Here is a 16,026-nt window from a genome sequence, read left to right as displayed (position 1 = left end):
AAAGTCATTTACAACTGGCTCCAGTGATCTCCAATCTCCGAGCCTATGGAAACATTTGTAAATTAGAAAACCAATTCTGGCCTTCTGCTTGCTTTGACAAATATCGCAAGTGGCTCCATCTGCTACTAATGTTTCTGTGTTTTCTGCTAAAGAAGCCTGTATTCCATACTTAAATAAAAGACATTTAAGCTTTTTATCTAGATATATATGAACCACTGCTTCTTCAAGAGCCAAAATTTTAACAAAATATATTTACAGCTTCATCTATCTCTAGTGCCCTTATAATTTTATATATGCCTACTTTTATTCATTCACTAAGAATAGGAATTTGCCGTACATTCTCATCAATATGCCTGATGCTTAAAGAAGCCAAAAGAGAATGTTGGTGCCCCTGAAGCTCCAGGCAGTAGTGAGTCACGATGTGGGTGCTGGGAACCATACCCAGGACCTCTGTAAAGACAGCCAGTGCTCCTAACCATTGAGCCACCTCTCTGGCCCCTCAAATCTGTTGTAAATTAAAAAGGACTTCTTCCCAAGTTGGATGATACATTCCTATAATGGTAGCATTTAGAAAGGCAGAGACTTAAGATGGCCATAAAAATGGAAGCCAGCCTGGATTATATAGTGAGTTTTAGGCCAGCCAGGGTTACATCATATCTCAGAACAAAACAAAAGAAAACAAAACAAAAATTTCCAATCATCTTGGTAGGATGGTCTGCCCTCCTTCCCCCAATCCCTCCCACACAGAAAAACTCCCCCACCCCTCAGAGAAAACTGCGGGCTAACATGTCCTTGTCTCCATGTTTCCGGCAACTCATTTGAGAGCACCTCCTGGGGGCTCAGTTTTTGACCACGGATGAACACAATCCTAGCTCCTAGCATCATCACCCCTTGTCCAAGATTCATAAAACCCCCTTGCTTTAGCCTAGATGTGTTACTTCATTGACCTGCTCCTGAGACATCAGTGAACCTACCGGAGAGCTGTCTCCTAATTAACCTGCCTTTATCAACTTTTAATCTGATCTAATATGGCCCATGTTTGTGTCACCGAGGGTAAGAAAAATCGTATCACACATGAGACACCAATAAAATGCAAGAAAAAGAAAACAGGGGGCTGGAGAGATGGCTCAGCAGGTAAGGACAGGTACTGCTCCTGCTGAGGGCCCAAGTTTGGTTCCTAGCAACCACATCAGGCGACTCACACAGAACTCCAATTCCAGGGATCTGACACCCTCTTCTGACCTCAGTGGGACCTGCACACATAACTATAAAACAAAATAAATCTTTTTTAAAAATCTCTTAAAAGAGAATTCCTTAACTAAACTATTTATTTTTTGTACTTTTCTTATAAGAATAAAGTTTGAATTTTTAAACCAGGGGTTGGCACAGTGGCTCTGTTAGCAAAATCACCTGCTGCCAAGCCTGACAGCATGCGTTCAGTCCCCAGGACGGATCCACGGGTGGAAGGAGAGAACTGACTCCTACAGGATGTCCTCTGACCTCCTCACACGTGCTGTGACATACTCATATTCATGTGTTCACATAAATCAATAAAGTAACAAATAAAGAAATAAAATAATTTAAAATAAATAAGTCTAACTAAATTATGGTCATGTATCTTTAAAGTCTAATATTTAAAGAACTCAACTATTTATAAAGTGGATCATATTATATTTACTTAAGTTCATCAGTTCCCCAAAAGTGAATTGAAGATTTGCTTGCCCTTTCCCTGAAGAACAGGGAGGAATGTAAAGCCCACTGTCAGTCAGTACAGGGAGATGGCGGCGATCGGCCATGTGAAGCAGTAAGAGACAATAGGAAATCCTAGGGAAGAACTGATTCATAAGTTAGGAATGTGTTAGCAAAAGACTAGGAAGCCACAAGCCCTAAGCGCTGCTTGATAAGGACTAGTCTAAACCTTCTATCAGTTCTGGGTGAAAGTCCTTCCCTTAGTCACACGGGTGACCAGCGGACATTGTTCTAAAACCCAAGTTCTTATCCCACAAAGGTCTAATATAATTAATATGTATGGTTTTAAAGGCTGTACCTTATAAACATAATAGCCATTACAATTAATGAATATTTATGTATGTGCCAGTGGGTTTTCTCTCTGTTTAAAATGAGTCAGTGGTCACGTTCTCTCTTGTTCTGTCTCGTTCTCCCCATCTTTTACATGCACAAGCATGTGCTCTGTGCACACACACACACACACACAACTATGTATGTGATGTATGTGCGCGATTTATCTTCTTTCATCTCCTAGACACTGACCAGCTTGGCTTAGAAATTCTGTTGGTGGATACAGCATACAATTGTTTGATTATCTCCTGTTTATAGTTTCTTAATTTTCATAGTTTAGGCACCCCAAATCACAGCTGTCAGTCGAAGCAAAATGAGGAAATATAATTCTGGGAAAAACTAAGTTGTCCTAGCCTTCAAGAGGCAGACATTTGGTAACAGCTGTTCTTAAACATGACTTCACATTTTTAAAAGCTGATTAGAACGTCATTATAGAAGCTTCTGAGAATCTCTGCTTGGTTGAAACCTTTGGCTGTTATTTAGTATAGATAATTACTATACTTAAGAGGGTCTCACTATGCAGCTCTGGCTGGCCTGGAACTCCCAGTGTAGACCAGACTGACTGCGTTCATGGAGCTCCTCCTACAAGTGCTGCGAGTAAAGGCTTACGTTAGCGGGCTCTGCTTGCTTCCATTTGTTTAGGGTTTGTTGTTGCTTGGCAACTTAATAATTTGACTGTTACTTTTATCCTATAAAATTTATTTTGCGCCATGTACCCAAATTCATGTTGCATTCTGAATGATCAACTTCCATTGTTCAAAAATGTTTCTCAAAGCATACGTGTTGGAAGCTCAGCCTACACTGTAGCATTATTGGCAGGTTACGATTTAACAAGAATTGCTAAGGTCACGTACAAGTTAAGGCTATTGCTGGAGCATTTTGGGTTGGCTTGGGTTTGGCCTTCTTAGCCTTTGTCTCATGCTTGTTTGCAACTCTGCCAGGTTGTAATACATCAAGAAACATCCCGTACATGTGGCCATTTGTTGTTGGATTTTCCACCTCCATAATCCTGAGCTAAATTTGCATTCTCTTTGTTATAAATTCCTCAATCTGTGACATTCTGTTATAGCAACAGTATGGAAGGGAACAAGTAGGGGTGGGAGGTGGGGTGAAGAGAAAAAAAAAGCAACCTAAGAATCCATATTGAATTTCGACTTTGTAAATGTATTCTAATCCTTCTTACAGTTTGAATCTCAAGAGACTGAGTTGAACCCTTGCTCTACACCTCCACAGAACAGGAAATTCTGAAGGTTTGGGGAGTGGGGTCATCTAACTCAAAGAGGTGGGTTCCTACAGGGTATATTATTTTAGCTGCTTCCAGTCATTTATGATGTGAACAGTTGTCTTCCTCCACACCCTCCTGTCTCCATGCCAGTCTGCTGCAGCACACTGAAACAAGCAACTAAGGCCGGAATCCTCTGAAATCTTGACCTAAATTAGGATTTCCCTACCTTAAGTTATATCTGTCATATATTTATTTGATCATGTAATCTCAAAAGTAACTAATAACTTCATCTAAAGAAGTAGTTCTCAACCTGTGGGTCATGACCCTGAGGGGTGTGACGTATTAGATATCCTGTGCATCAGATATTTAACTTATGATTCATAACAGTAGCAAAATTACACTTATGAAGTAGTAGCAATAACATAACTTTATGGTGTGGGGGGAGTGTCACCCCAACAGGAATTACTGTATTAAAGAGTTGCAGGGTTAGGAAAGTTAAGAACCACTGAATTTCTGTCAATGAAAATAGCTAGTCAGAACAGTCAATCCATAGGAAAAAACAAAATTAAGCAAACAAACAAACAAACAAACAAAAATCCTGAACAATTCAGGCACACTACTTCTAAGTCCTAGAGTTGAGACTGAATGGAACACACACACACAAAATTAAAACTTCTGTCCTCATGATGGTAATGAAACTGAGAAGCACACACACAGCATTTCACAACATAATTAAACGCTATGGAGAAAAAAAGCAAAGGAAACAGGAAATATATACATTGCAAAATAAGAAGCCGGGCAAGTTCAACTATTGCCTGGAGACATTTGAACAAAGACGTCAGGGAAATGTGTGTAACAGAGCAAACCACGTAGACATCCCAGAGGCAAGAGCTCCAAGCAGAGGAAGCTAAAGTACAAAGATGGTTGCTGATATACTCAGGGAAAGCCAGAAGCCCAAGAAGAGGAAGCAGAGATAGATACAAGACCCCATAGGGGTTGTAATTATTACAAAGATTTGGGCTTTGACAACATGAGAACTGGAAAACCACCAGAGTATCTGGAGCAGAAAAGGGTCAGGATCTATGTGTACGTTTTACTAGGATTTTTATTTTAGGGGCTGCAGAGATAGTTCAGTGGTTAGCTCTTCCACAGACCACCCCCCCCATGTTTGATTTGATTGCCAGCACCCACATGATAGCTCACAACCATCTATAACTGCAGTTGTAGTCAATCTGACACCCTCTTCAGGCCTCCATGGGCACCAGAGACACACATGGCACACTTACATATATAGAGACAAAGTACCCATATACATAAAACTTTATTTTTATTTTTATTTTGTATATGTTTGTGCACATGCATGTGCATACCCACAGAGACCAAAAGTGGATATTAGAGTCCCCTAGAACTAAGAGTTAGTGGATTGTGAGCTGTCCAATATGGGTGACAGGAACTGAACCACAGTCTTCTTGGAAGAGCAACAAGCAATCTTAGCTACTGAGCCATCTGCCCTGCCCCTACCATGTATTTTAAAAGGAAAACTTTTTAAAGAATAGATTAAAGAGAAAAAAAAAGGATACAAACAGACTAATAAATGGGCCCTTGGAATAATACAAGGATAAGGGCAGTCTGTAATGGCCACTGAAGTAAAAGAAATGATTGTGTTTTGGGTTTATTTCTAAAATAATGCAAAGCTTATTTATTTACACGTATATGTAGATATATATGAGCTATGATAGAATGTAAAGGATCAATGATGACTCCCTGGTTTAGGGCCTAAATAAGATGAGAGGGATGACAGACAGCATACCATGAAGATTCTATCTGGAACATGTTGAAATAGAATATATAGAAATGCCTACTAGACAGCCAAGAGGAAATGCTGAGCAGGAAGCTGGGGAAAGAGGTCCAAGGCTCAGAGCAGGAAGCCAAGACATGAACTGTCATGGTCTAAGTACTCAGTACACAGAGATCACATGGGATTTTCAAGAGTAGAGAATACAGAGCAAAGACTCTGAAGAGGGGACCACCAAAGCAGACAGAAGGGTGGAGCCTGGGAAAAAGAAATTTGGGAAGCACAAACCATGCCACCCTGGATATCAGGGAGAAGATGTGGCAGCCCGGCCGGGACAAGGCTGCCAGAATGGAATGAACACTGAGACCAAATGGCAAAGCTGATGTCATCAGAGACCTACCTGACAGTTCCCTAGGCCTTGAAGAACTTGGGCAGAGCATTCAAAACTGTATAGGAATGAGTTTAAGAGGGGGGGGGGAGTAAAAACACAGAGAGTATAAAAAGCTCATTAATAATATTTTGCTTTGAATGGAAGCGAAGAAAATAACAATATTACAGACACAATATATAGCCTAAATAATCTACAAAAAGATACATTCAACATTCATGATTTTTTTTTCTTTTAAAATAGGCAAAAACAAGGCTGGTGGTAAGGAAGAAGCAAGCACCGAGTCTGGACATCGTCATGTTATCTTTCTTAAATAATGAGTAGAAAAGCTTTGCTCTTATAATTGCCCATTGCAATGATTCGCTATTTGGCTTACCAGCCAATACAATCATCTTATGCATTTCTCCCTATAGTTGTCAGGGTTCAAATGTTAAAAACAGCTAAAGACTAAGATCATGGGTGTGAAAAGACAACAGATATTTTGCAGATATTACTTAAAAGAGCTGCAGGTGCCACTCACTCGGCAGAGTGCTTGCCTAGGAAGCCCTGGGTTTGATTCCCAGCACTACATACACCAGGTGGGCCAGACCTGCAATCCCAGCATCCAGGCAGCAGAGGCTCCAGAAACCCAAGGCCATCCTCCGCAACGAAATGAGTCTGAGATCAGCCTGAGCTACACATTGTTTGTTTGATGGTGTGGGTGTGTGCTTCAGAAGAAATATTCTGAACTGTAAAAGATCAAATCCAAATAGAAAACCCCAAAAGCATGTATGTGCAAAGTCTGGCCAGTAGGTGAACATTCGCACTTTTCTAATTTAATTAAAATTGGAATTTGTAAATCACATAAAATCTTAAGAATTTGAACTGAGCGTAAGCCTTCTCTTCATTTTTAACTCCACAGGACATATTTTTTAGTATGAGTGTTTGCCTCTAAGGATAAAAAAAAATGCAATACAGTATCTGCCAAAAGAATTCATTTATTTTGGCTTTTCCCCCCCTTATTTCCAAGACCTCCCACTTCACAAACACAAACCATTTGGTCCTGTATTAGTGATCTAAGGGCGAAGCAATGACTGTTTTTCCTCGATAAAGTCATAGGAGAGTAGAGCCCCACATTGCAAAAGAGAAAAGGGTCTCTGCCAAGCTCCACAGCTCCCCAAGCTGTGAATGAGCTGGCCTGGATCTAAGAGGCAGATGCCTGCAGTGTTCCCCTTGTTTTTCAAGCAAGCACCAGCAGGGTATCTGAGCTCTAAGGCTCCCTAGCTAATCAGCACAGGATCCACTTCAGTCTGCTCAGTTTCAAAGGAACCGAGCCTCTGCTTCAGGGGGTACTATGAGGACCACAGAGAAACTGGTCGACGTTCTTCCCAGCCAAAAGACAGAGAAAGAACTGAAAATAAGTTAAACTGTGTTCATAAAGGAGTACTTCAAAGTCCTTTTGCTTCTTAGATTGCACACAAAGCATTTGTGGGTGGTAAGACATTATTTCATTTTAGACCATAGCCAACAAAATTAGCTAAAAATGCTTCTATGCCTAGCCTAACTGGCAGTGTCTAAATCCCAAACAATTTTAAAAATACCAACAGTAAAATATTTTATGTGGTTAAAAAAAAAAAAAAAAGCTACTGTCTCCTTCTGTGCCCACATATGTCAAGGTGTTCTGTTTTTCAAAAATTAAGCAAAAAGTACACTGCCACGTTATAGTACTACTGTGTGTGTGTGTGTGTGTAGTACTAATTTCTGATTGATCTGTTTAGTTAACCTCTACTATTTTCTGGGATTCATTCCAAGATTATTAAACATATCACTGAAGTTGCTGTCTCTGTTATTGAGATTCATTTCAGAGACACTCTGAAGTGGTCTGGAAAACCACTTCTTAAACATTCTGCACACAACTTTATGCTAAGAAGCCACAAGTGCCACACAGTATTTGATGAGAAAGCTACAATTTTTGGCTTTCTACAATTTTTTTCTTCCAAATATACAATACAAAAAAAAAAAAAAAAGTACTGTGTGAAAGCCACAGGTTATTTATGTAGTTGCGGTACTTCTTTCTTCCTTTTTCTATTCAGTTTTTCAGTGTTGCAGACATTGGCTTAAAGGTAACATGACTCTTTTAGTGCCAGGTGATCTATTCTTGTATTAATTATATATTTCCAAATTCTTTACAAATGCTATGTTTTCCCTACCACTATTAACTGAAAAATCCTGAAAACATTGATTGTTAATGCACATAAAAACCCCAACCCAAGACCAATGGAGTCTTTTAGTTTCATGAAATTAGCAAGATTAGCAATTACAGAAGTCTAGATTTTTAATATGAGGCACACCTGAGGTATTATTAAAAAGCCCTCTGAAATGAATCCAACCCTCTAAATGTGATAGACAAGAAACCCATGGAGGTTAGGCTAAGCACACACCCCTGAAGATAAATCGGAAACCACAGCTGAACCCAGGTGCTATGTTTCTGGGTCCGGAGCGCTGTCGCTGCGCTTGCGTCACTGTCTGGATACACACAGACCCTTCAGGCCCCTCCGAAGAACTCCTCTGCAGGCAGGAGTCCACGAGTAGCGTCGCGCCCCGACACCCAGTGCCTTAGATGGCCTCAACATACCTGGATTTGCAGAACGATTCCTCGGTCGGGTCTGGTTTTTTCCTCACCGCTGCAAATCCTTTTAAAGGAGTGCTCCGGCTGGGGCTCCGCTTGGGGCTCCGCTTGGGGCTTTGGTTGGCCGGAGGGCTGGCTTTTCTATTTGTTTTGTTTCTAATTTGCTCGGGAAGGGGGAAGAGGGTGGGAAACTTAACCCGCCCCACAGCACATTTTTCTTCCTTGTGTCTTTCAAACCAACCCACCCTCTTTCCGCCTCCGGGACTTAAGGGGTTGATGTCGCAGCCCCGGGCAGTTTCCAAAGTAGTCAGAGGCCTGGAGAAGTTGCGTGGCTCTCCGCAGGTACCGCCCCAGTCTGCTGCCTGGTCCCCAAACGCCCTGCGTCCTGCGTTGCCTTGGGTGGCCTCGCGCCAGGGATTGAGGACTAAAAGAGTGTCCCACCTGTGTCCCGGAGTGGCGTAAAGCAGGGATGCCTGGGCTCTATGCTGCTGGCTCAGAAGGTGCCGACCACTCGTGCGCGGGCGCGACGCTGCGGGGCACTGGCCACTCAGGTGACTGCGCGGCGGGGACGCTGCGCGCGTGGCCGAGGAGCTTGGGCGAAGCTTTGAGGGCTGATTCTGTCCTCTCTGGCCTTTACAGCAGCAGGTGTGGGGTATGCTGCAGTAATAATCGCAAGGAAAGTGCCAAGTGGGAAAGAGAACCAGGAAAGACCCTTACCCCCTACCCCTCCAATAGGACAGTCAGGAGCTCCCTATCCCCTGATGTGCATCAGCCATCACCTCAGCCTTACTTGTCCCAAAGGGAAAGAGGGCATTCCTGCATCTAGTTGATTAATGAACACTTCGTTTTCCATCCTGGAACTCAATGACATTTGACGTAGCAGGTTACAAAATAGATAGATAGATAGATAGATAGATAGATAGATAGATAGATGGATGGATGGATGGAAAAAAATCTGTCCTTAGAGAGTCAGAATCCAAACTCAAAGTACATTTGTTGCTCTCTGCTCAAAATGTGACTCACTCATCTGCTTACTTCCTATGTCTGTTTATTGAGGACTTGATGTATTACATTATTCTCTTTGAACTTGAGGAAGGAGGACATAAGCATTTATAAAATTCCCAGCTGTACAGTAGATCTGAAAGAGAAACAGTAAAGATGAAAGTGAGTAGAGATATTTAGACTGGGTAAATCCTCAGTTACAAGCAAAGGTCTCTCAAGGTTAATTTGACCATCGTTCTCCTAGGAAGGCCATCAAAAAACGGGCTCTACAAGTGAATTGCCTGAATTAACCCAGCCACCACAGGACTGAGAGCATAGCTCCTATCCCATGAGATGAGCCATTACAGAAACTGCCACCCCACCCCACAGGCATGGCCTTTCAGTGACACTGTTCTGACAAGTGGTGGCCCTGAGATCATATGTTAAAGCCACTTCATTCAGAAATGCCACTACTACCGCATAAAAGATTTCATGGGCATCTGGGGTAGGCAACATTAACCTAGAAATGCTAAGCTTTGGTGGAGGGGGTAAAGAGAAGCAAAGCAAGAGGATATGTGTATGCAAGTGCCATGAGGGAATCATGACTTTATATACTTGCTAGGAAAAAGAAAAGAAAAAGAAAAGAAAAGAAAGGAGAGAAAAAGAAGAGAAAGGAAAAGAAAGGAAAGGAAAAGAAAAGAGAAAAAAGAAAAGAAAACCTGTGCATTATAGAAAATGACTGCCTCAAGGAAAAGTGCAGACCTCAAATTCTCCATTTCTGTTGGAGTCCCAAGCATTGCTTGGAGGCTAACCACAGCCATCAAGCCATCACTTTTGGCAAAGTGTACCCCACCTACATATCCCCCACCTAGACACATTTCTGCACTATGACACAGCATGGAGTGTCCACTTCGCCCCAGGCTTTGAGTCAGTCGCTCCACATATCGTGTGCATGCTAATTAACCGGGCACCTTTGAGGCTCAATCCTGCTGGCGTTTTAGCTCAGCTGTGGTAAAGGATTACGAAGGAGTAAATGGTTAAGAAGACATCACAACCAATCTGTTAAGAACTGTCACCACACTGAAAACCATCTCTATAATGAGACAGAATTTACCAGAGCAAAACAGATTAACACCCTGACTCACTCCATATTTTTGGAGGGAAAGGGGGGAAAAATCCCTAAAAGGAAATGTAGTGTAAAAAATAAATTAATGTGTTCACCTATTTTCTCTTTTGAAAAAAAATCAATAGACTGCCCATTTACACAGATGCAAGCCCCACTGAGCACGATCAATAACGGCTGAGCTTACCATCACATGAACTGGGTGAAATATTTTATCCAAGTATTTAGGTTGTCAGATTCAGAACATAAGCATTTCCTGATCGCTACGTTGGTGATCTGGATGCTGCCCTTCTTGAATGCCTGCCAGTGACCTCCATGATTGCCTCTCTCCAGGATCGCCTCTTTCCTCTTCAGCTTTTACTCTTCCACTCCTATCGTGTAAACACTCAACTAACAGGGATGTAACAACCACACTGAATCACACTGGGTGACTTACGGGCATCACAGACTCATCCAAGAACCAGCCTTGTGGTTGGTGAATTGGACTGTGACCACATTCCAGGAATGAGTTGCCGGTTGTGTATCTACACACACACACACACACACACACAGATACACACATGACTGGACTTTGTGAAATAGGTGCATGAACGCCTACATCTAACAATAAAAAAGGGCTATACTTGAAAAGTAGAAAGATGTTATAAGTTTGTTTGTTTGTTTGTTTGTTTTTTAAGAAATTCACTAATACAATTGTCTTAGTTTCTATTCCTGCACAAACATCATGACCAAGAAGCAAGTTGGGGAGAAAAGGGTTTATTCGGCTTACACTTCCATACTGCTGTTCATCACCAAGGAAGTCAGGACTGGAACTCAAGCAGGTCAGGAAGCAGGAGTTGATGAAGAGGCCATGGAGGGATGTTTCTTACTGACTTGCTTCCCCTGGTTTGCTCAGCTTGCTCTCTTATAGAACCTAAGACTACCAGCCCAGGGATGGCACCATCCACTAGGGGCCCTCCCCCCGTTAATCACTAATTGAGAAAATGCCTTACAGTTGGATCTCATGGAGACATTTCCCCAACTGAAGCTCCTTTCTCTGTGATAACTCCAGCCTGTGTCAAGTTGACACACAAAACCAGCCAGTACAACAATCAATAACAAATATTCAAGCAAAGTCTTGGACCTTTGTATAGTTAATTGTACTGGGCTGCATTTGCTGGGTAAATAAAAAAATTAACTACTTAAATAATGGATTCTGAGGCCCAAGAAAATGGTAGCAAAGAAAAGCTTTGCACAATGGTGTTTTAAGTTGGGGTCACATGACATGCCATTAGCTGATGATTGGCAGACCCATTTACTTAAATGAGTAGTAGCTAGCCCCTCTGTCTGTACCAGAAATAATCATAGAAGGGAAAAGTTCAAAGCAGATAATGACAAGATGATTTAACGAAAGCCTAAGATCAATTTTGCATAGTAACACAAATAGTGTCCCTAAAATACACTCACTTTTCAAAGACTTTAGCAGGGTAAGCAAATTAAACAAAAATAGTTAATAATCAATCAAAGGAAAATAAAATGTTAGGAAGAATAAGCAAATCTGAGCTCTACCATTTGATAAACAGGATTCTATGACCAGAGTAAGCTGAGCTGATTCACAAGCTAGCAATTCTTTCTTTAAATCAATGGTATTCAAAGGCTCTTCTCATAACTGCTATCTCAGGGCTCAGAATTAACCAGTGCCTCTACTGATCATTATATATTATAGTATATGTTGTATACTATATGTGACATATACTATATACTATATAATACTTGTTTTGTTGCTCTATGAATATTTTTTGAGTAAATACATGTCATGAAAAGAAACACCGGGGAACAAATATATTCAGGACAAATGACTATCTTATGGCCAAGCCCTAAGCTGTCAAACACAAATACAAGAGACTAAAGAGATGAATCAGTGCTTAAGAGCTTTTGTTGTTCTTATAGAGAACTGGACTTTAGTTCCCAGAACTTACATGGTAGCTCACAAATGCCTTTAACTCCAGCCTCAGGGACTCTTGACACCGTCTTCTGTCCTCAGGCACTCACAGGCACATTCAAATAGTAATAAGCACACACAAATAAAATAAAATAAAATAAAATAAAATAAAATAAAATAAATCTTTTTACAATGCAAATACTAGCCAGATTTGGTGGCATATGACCTTAATCCCAGCCATTTTGATGCAGTGGGGAGAACAAGAGGCAAGAGGCAACAGGAAGAAACAAGAAGCAAGAGGCAACAGGAAGAGGCAAAAGGCAAGAGTCAAGAGACAGGAGGGAAGAGGCAACAGGAAGAGGCAGGAGGCAGGAAGCAGGAGGCTGGAGGCAGGGGGCAGGAGGCTGGAGGCTGGATGCAGGGGCCTGGAGGCTGGAGGCAGAGGACAGGAGACAGGGGACAGGGGACAGGAGGCTGGAGGCAGGAGGCAGGGGGCAAGGGGCAGGAGGCTGGAGGCTGGATGCAGGGGCCTGGAGGCTGGAGGCAGAGGACAGGAGACAGGGGACAGGGGACAGGAGGCTGGAGGCAGGAGACAGGGGACAGGGGGCAGGAGGCTGGAGGCTGGATGCAGGGGCCTGGAGGCTGGAGGCAGAGGACAGGAGACAGGGGACAGGGGACAGGGGACAGGAGGCAGGGGGCAGGGGACAGGAGGCTGGAGCCAGGAGGCAGGAAGCTGGAGGTAGGAGGCAGGGGGCAAGGGGCAGGGGACAGGGGACAGGAGGCAGGGGGCAGGGGACAGGAGGCTGGAGGCAGGGGGCAGGGGACAGGAGGCAGGGGGCTGGAACCAGGAGCCAGGAGGCAGGGGGCTGGAGGCAGGGGGCAGGGGGCTGGAGGCAAGATGCAGGAGGCAGGAGGCTGGAGGCAGGGGACAGGAGGCTGGAGGCAGGGGACAGGGGACAGGAGGCAAAGGCAGAGGCAACTCTATGAGTTCCTGCTTACCAGCAGTGTTTCTATGTGAATTTTACAGTCAGGCAAGAGGGCCATTTGAAAAGAGCTATATGGGAGTATGTGCCCTTATTAAATGATCCTTAAGAAGTAGAACCATTCATATGGTCCTGAGAGACTGAGGCAGCCCAGTCACGGTTCAGTCTGTTTTCTCACCTAGTGCCACAATCCATAACACATTTAATCTAAATTACTCCCCCTAGGGAATGCTGTTGGCAAGGATACAGAAGAATCATATTACCTTGACTGCCAGGGAAGTTCATAGCCCCTTCTTACAGTGTGATAAAAACAAAACAAAACAAAACAAAACAAAACTAAGGAGCAACAGGCTGGACAGATGGCTCAATGGTTAAGAATATTTGCTGCACAAACAGGAAAAACAGAGCTCAGAGCCCACCACCCATGTGACAAACCAGGCACAGTTTAACACACTTCTGTCACCCCAGCACTGATGGGGCTAGAGGCAGGGGAACTGCTAAAGTTTGCTGGCCATGTGCCCAGCTGAAAATATTGGGTTCATGGGGTTGGGGGTTTTGCTCAACGATGGTGTTAACATGAGCAGGCCCTGGGTTCCAGCCTCAGTAAAGGAACAGGTTCAGGGAGACGCGTGCCTCAAAGGATTCAGGTAGTGAGGGACAGAAAGGACACCTGAAACCGTCCGCTCACCTCTATGCATACACAGGCATGCTCATACACCATACACATACCACACGCACACACGCGGGTAGCATTGTTGGTAATTTTGTATTAACAATGAAAATTATTTCATCAAAGATTAAATATCAGTACAAAAACATGATTCCCCCACCACCACCCCCTCCAGGACTTCACTAACACCGGTTCAGTACTTCTTTATATTTGCTGTCCCTCTGCCAATTTATCAGAAATGAACACCAGGGTGTAAGAAAATTTCACAAATTCACCAAATTTTACATGGGAGCCAAATCTGTTATTTCCTTGCCCCTAAAATATAATGATAAATAAAGTTATGATAACAAATATTTGGAACTCACTCCTGAAAGGGGGTTACAAACACATGATTGGACTGAAATCAGAATTTTGCAATCAAATGCAGTTTTCACAGAAATGCATTTCAATTTATGTCCCTACAGAACTCAAAATGGCCAATACTTGTGGTTTTCCTGATGATCTATCTGTACACACACACTGCAAACCAATTTTCACATAGCACCAAGTGCCTTGTTCTCTGCAGGAATATAATGGGATTCGAAAAGCCCACCAGGCCTGTTCACTGAGCGAGAATCCAGGTCTCCTAGGTACCTACTGCAGAGGTTACAAATTCATGGTGAAAAGCCTAAGAGTTATTTTCCTGGAGCCCTGGTTTGGGATTAATGGGTCACAAGAGTTAAGTTATCTCTTGCCTTGGCCCTTGTTGTGGCTCTGAGGAACTTTCTCGCCCAGCTCCCTTCTCTCTCCTCTGCTCAAAGAAAGCACCCCCTGTTTTCCCTTGACTCCAAGCACTTGAGTCTAGTCAGGCTGTCAGGTACAGTGTCTTGGCTGCAAAGAAAGGCCGCACAGAGCATGTGGCCCAAGCTGGACTTGTCATAGGAACCTCTGCCTGTGAGTACAGCTGGAACAGAGCATGGGAAAGTGATTGGAGACAGGCCAGTCTAGATTGTTCTCTGAGGTTTCTCAAACAGGGTCTGGGATGAAATACCATGGTGCGCCAGCCAAGGCAGGAAGAGCTTCCCTGTCAGCTGCTGAGTGCTGTTTGCCTACACCCATCCGCAGGTCCTACCAGCAACAGATTAACAATATTTTTCAATTGTGTGTTTTTGAATATGTGTTGGTATTTTCTTGTCATGATCCCTTCATGACACAACTCTTTATATTTTACTAGGTATTATCACTTATCGACAAGGACTTGCAGTATATGGGAGAAAGTACCTAGGTTACAATGCAAACGTTTGGCTATTTTCTGTAAGAAACTTGAATAGCCACAGATCTTGGCATATGTGGAGGTCCTGAAGACAATTTATGATTGACACAAGGGCCAGCTGCAGGTATGGTTGTGAGCTATAGCTAAAGGGCAGCCAAGCCCTCTGATGTGTGAGCAGTAATGAGACAAAGAATTAGAATTTCAAGCCATATAAATACAAGTCATATATTGTGGCTCCATTTTTTTTCAGTGATATCAGTTTACCAAACGATAGAAACTGTTAAAGCATTCCAGTTCTTAATTTCTGTTTTATTTTGTTTTGTTTAATTTGTTTTCACATCTAACTTCCAAGCAGGGGACCATGGGAGGGAGAAGAAGGCAGGCTCAGTATGAGCAAAGACTCTGACCTCTGGACATCTGTTGAATTTGGCCTCTGCCTCTTCTATCTGTTGTCGGGTGTTGATCTACATGGATCCATGCCAAAGGTTACTTGAGACCGATGACTGGCCTCATTTGCTCGATGCCTCCCCAAAGTGCTCAGAGACAATGTGCCCAACACACCCTGGGTTACAGGCACCATACTGAGGTGTCCAAGCCAATCAGGATGGCTATTCTTGCTCTGGAATTCTTTTTCTTCTTCTAAGCTTTGCTGAGTTGAATGAAAAGGGATGGTAGCCCTTTCTGCTGCAGAGGCTCTCAGCACATTTCTCCTCAAACTCACTGAAAGCATCTACAGATTCCTCCCACCAGGCTCACTCTGAGTTCACTGGGATCTTGAGACTGTGTTCTGGCTTTATACTGCCTGTTCTTGATCTTCCAGAGCACATTTGATTTTAAATACCACTAAGCACAAATGCCTACTGTGTGTCACTCTTGGTAGAATTCTCCCAAGGGTTCAGGACTCTTTAATCCTTGCAACGTAAATGTTGCATCTCGTAGTTTTCAGAGCTCATTTTTTTTCCAAGCCTCAAAACACAATGTGCTATGACATCGCCTTTTTT

At 42.9% G+C, this 16,026-nt stretch overlaps 1 protein-coding gene across 4 annotated transcripts in view; it reads right to left on the bottom strand.

The window, feature by feature from the left end:
* The window catches only part of Lepr (leptin receptor), a 98,216-nt gene extending 89,313 nt beyond the window's left edge, over positions 1-8,903 (bottom strand). For 2 of the 4 annotated variants that reach the window (NM_146146.3, NM_001122899.2), the window contains exon 1: positions 8,102-8,134. The gene's annotated coding sequence lies outside the window, so the exon portion shown is untranslated. Of the gene's footprint in view, positions 1-8,101 lie in introns of all 4 variants that reach the window. The other 2 variants (XM_017320002.2, NM_010704.2) reach the window with 2 other exon arrangements.
* Between the last annotated feature and the right edge of the window lie 7,123 nt (positions 8,904-16,026).

This window comes from Mus musculus, chromosome 4 (assembly GCF_000001635.26).
Source record: "Mus musculus strain C57BL/6J chromosome 4, GRCm38.p6 C57BL/6J".
Classification (NCBI taxonomy): domain Eukaryota; kingdom Metazoa; phylum Chordata; class Mammalia; order Rodentia; family Muridae; genus Mus; species Mus musculus.
This window is presented reverse-complemented; position numbering and strand designations above follow the sequence as displayed.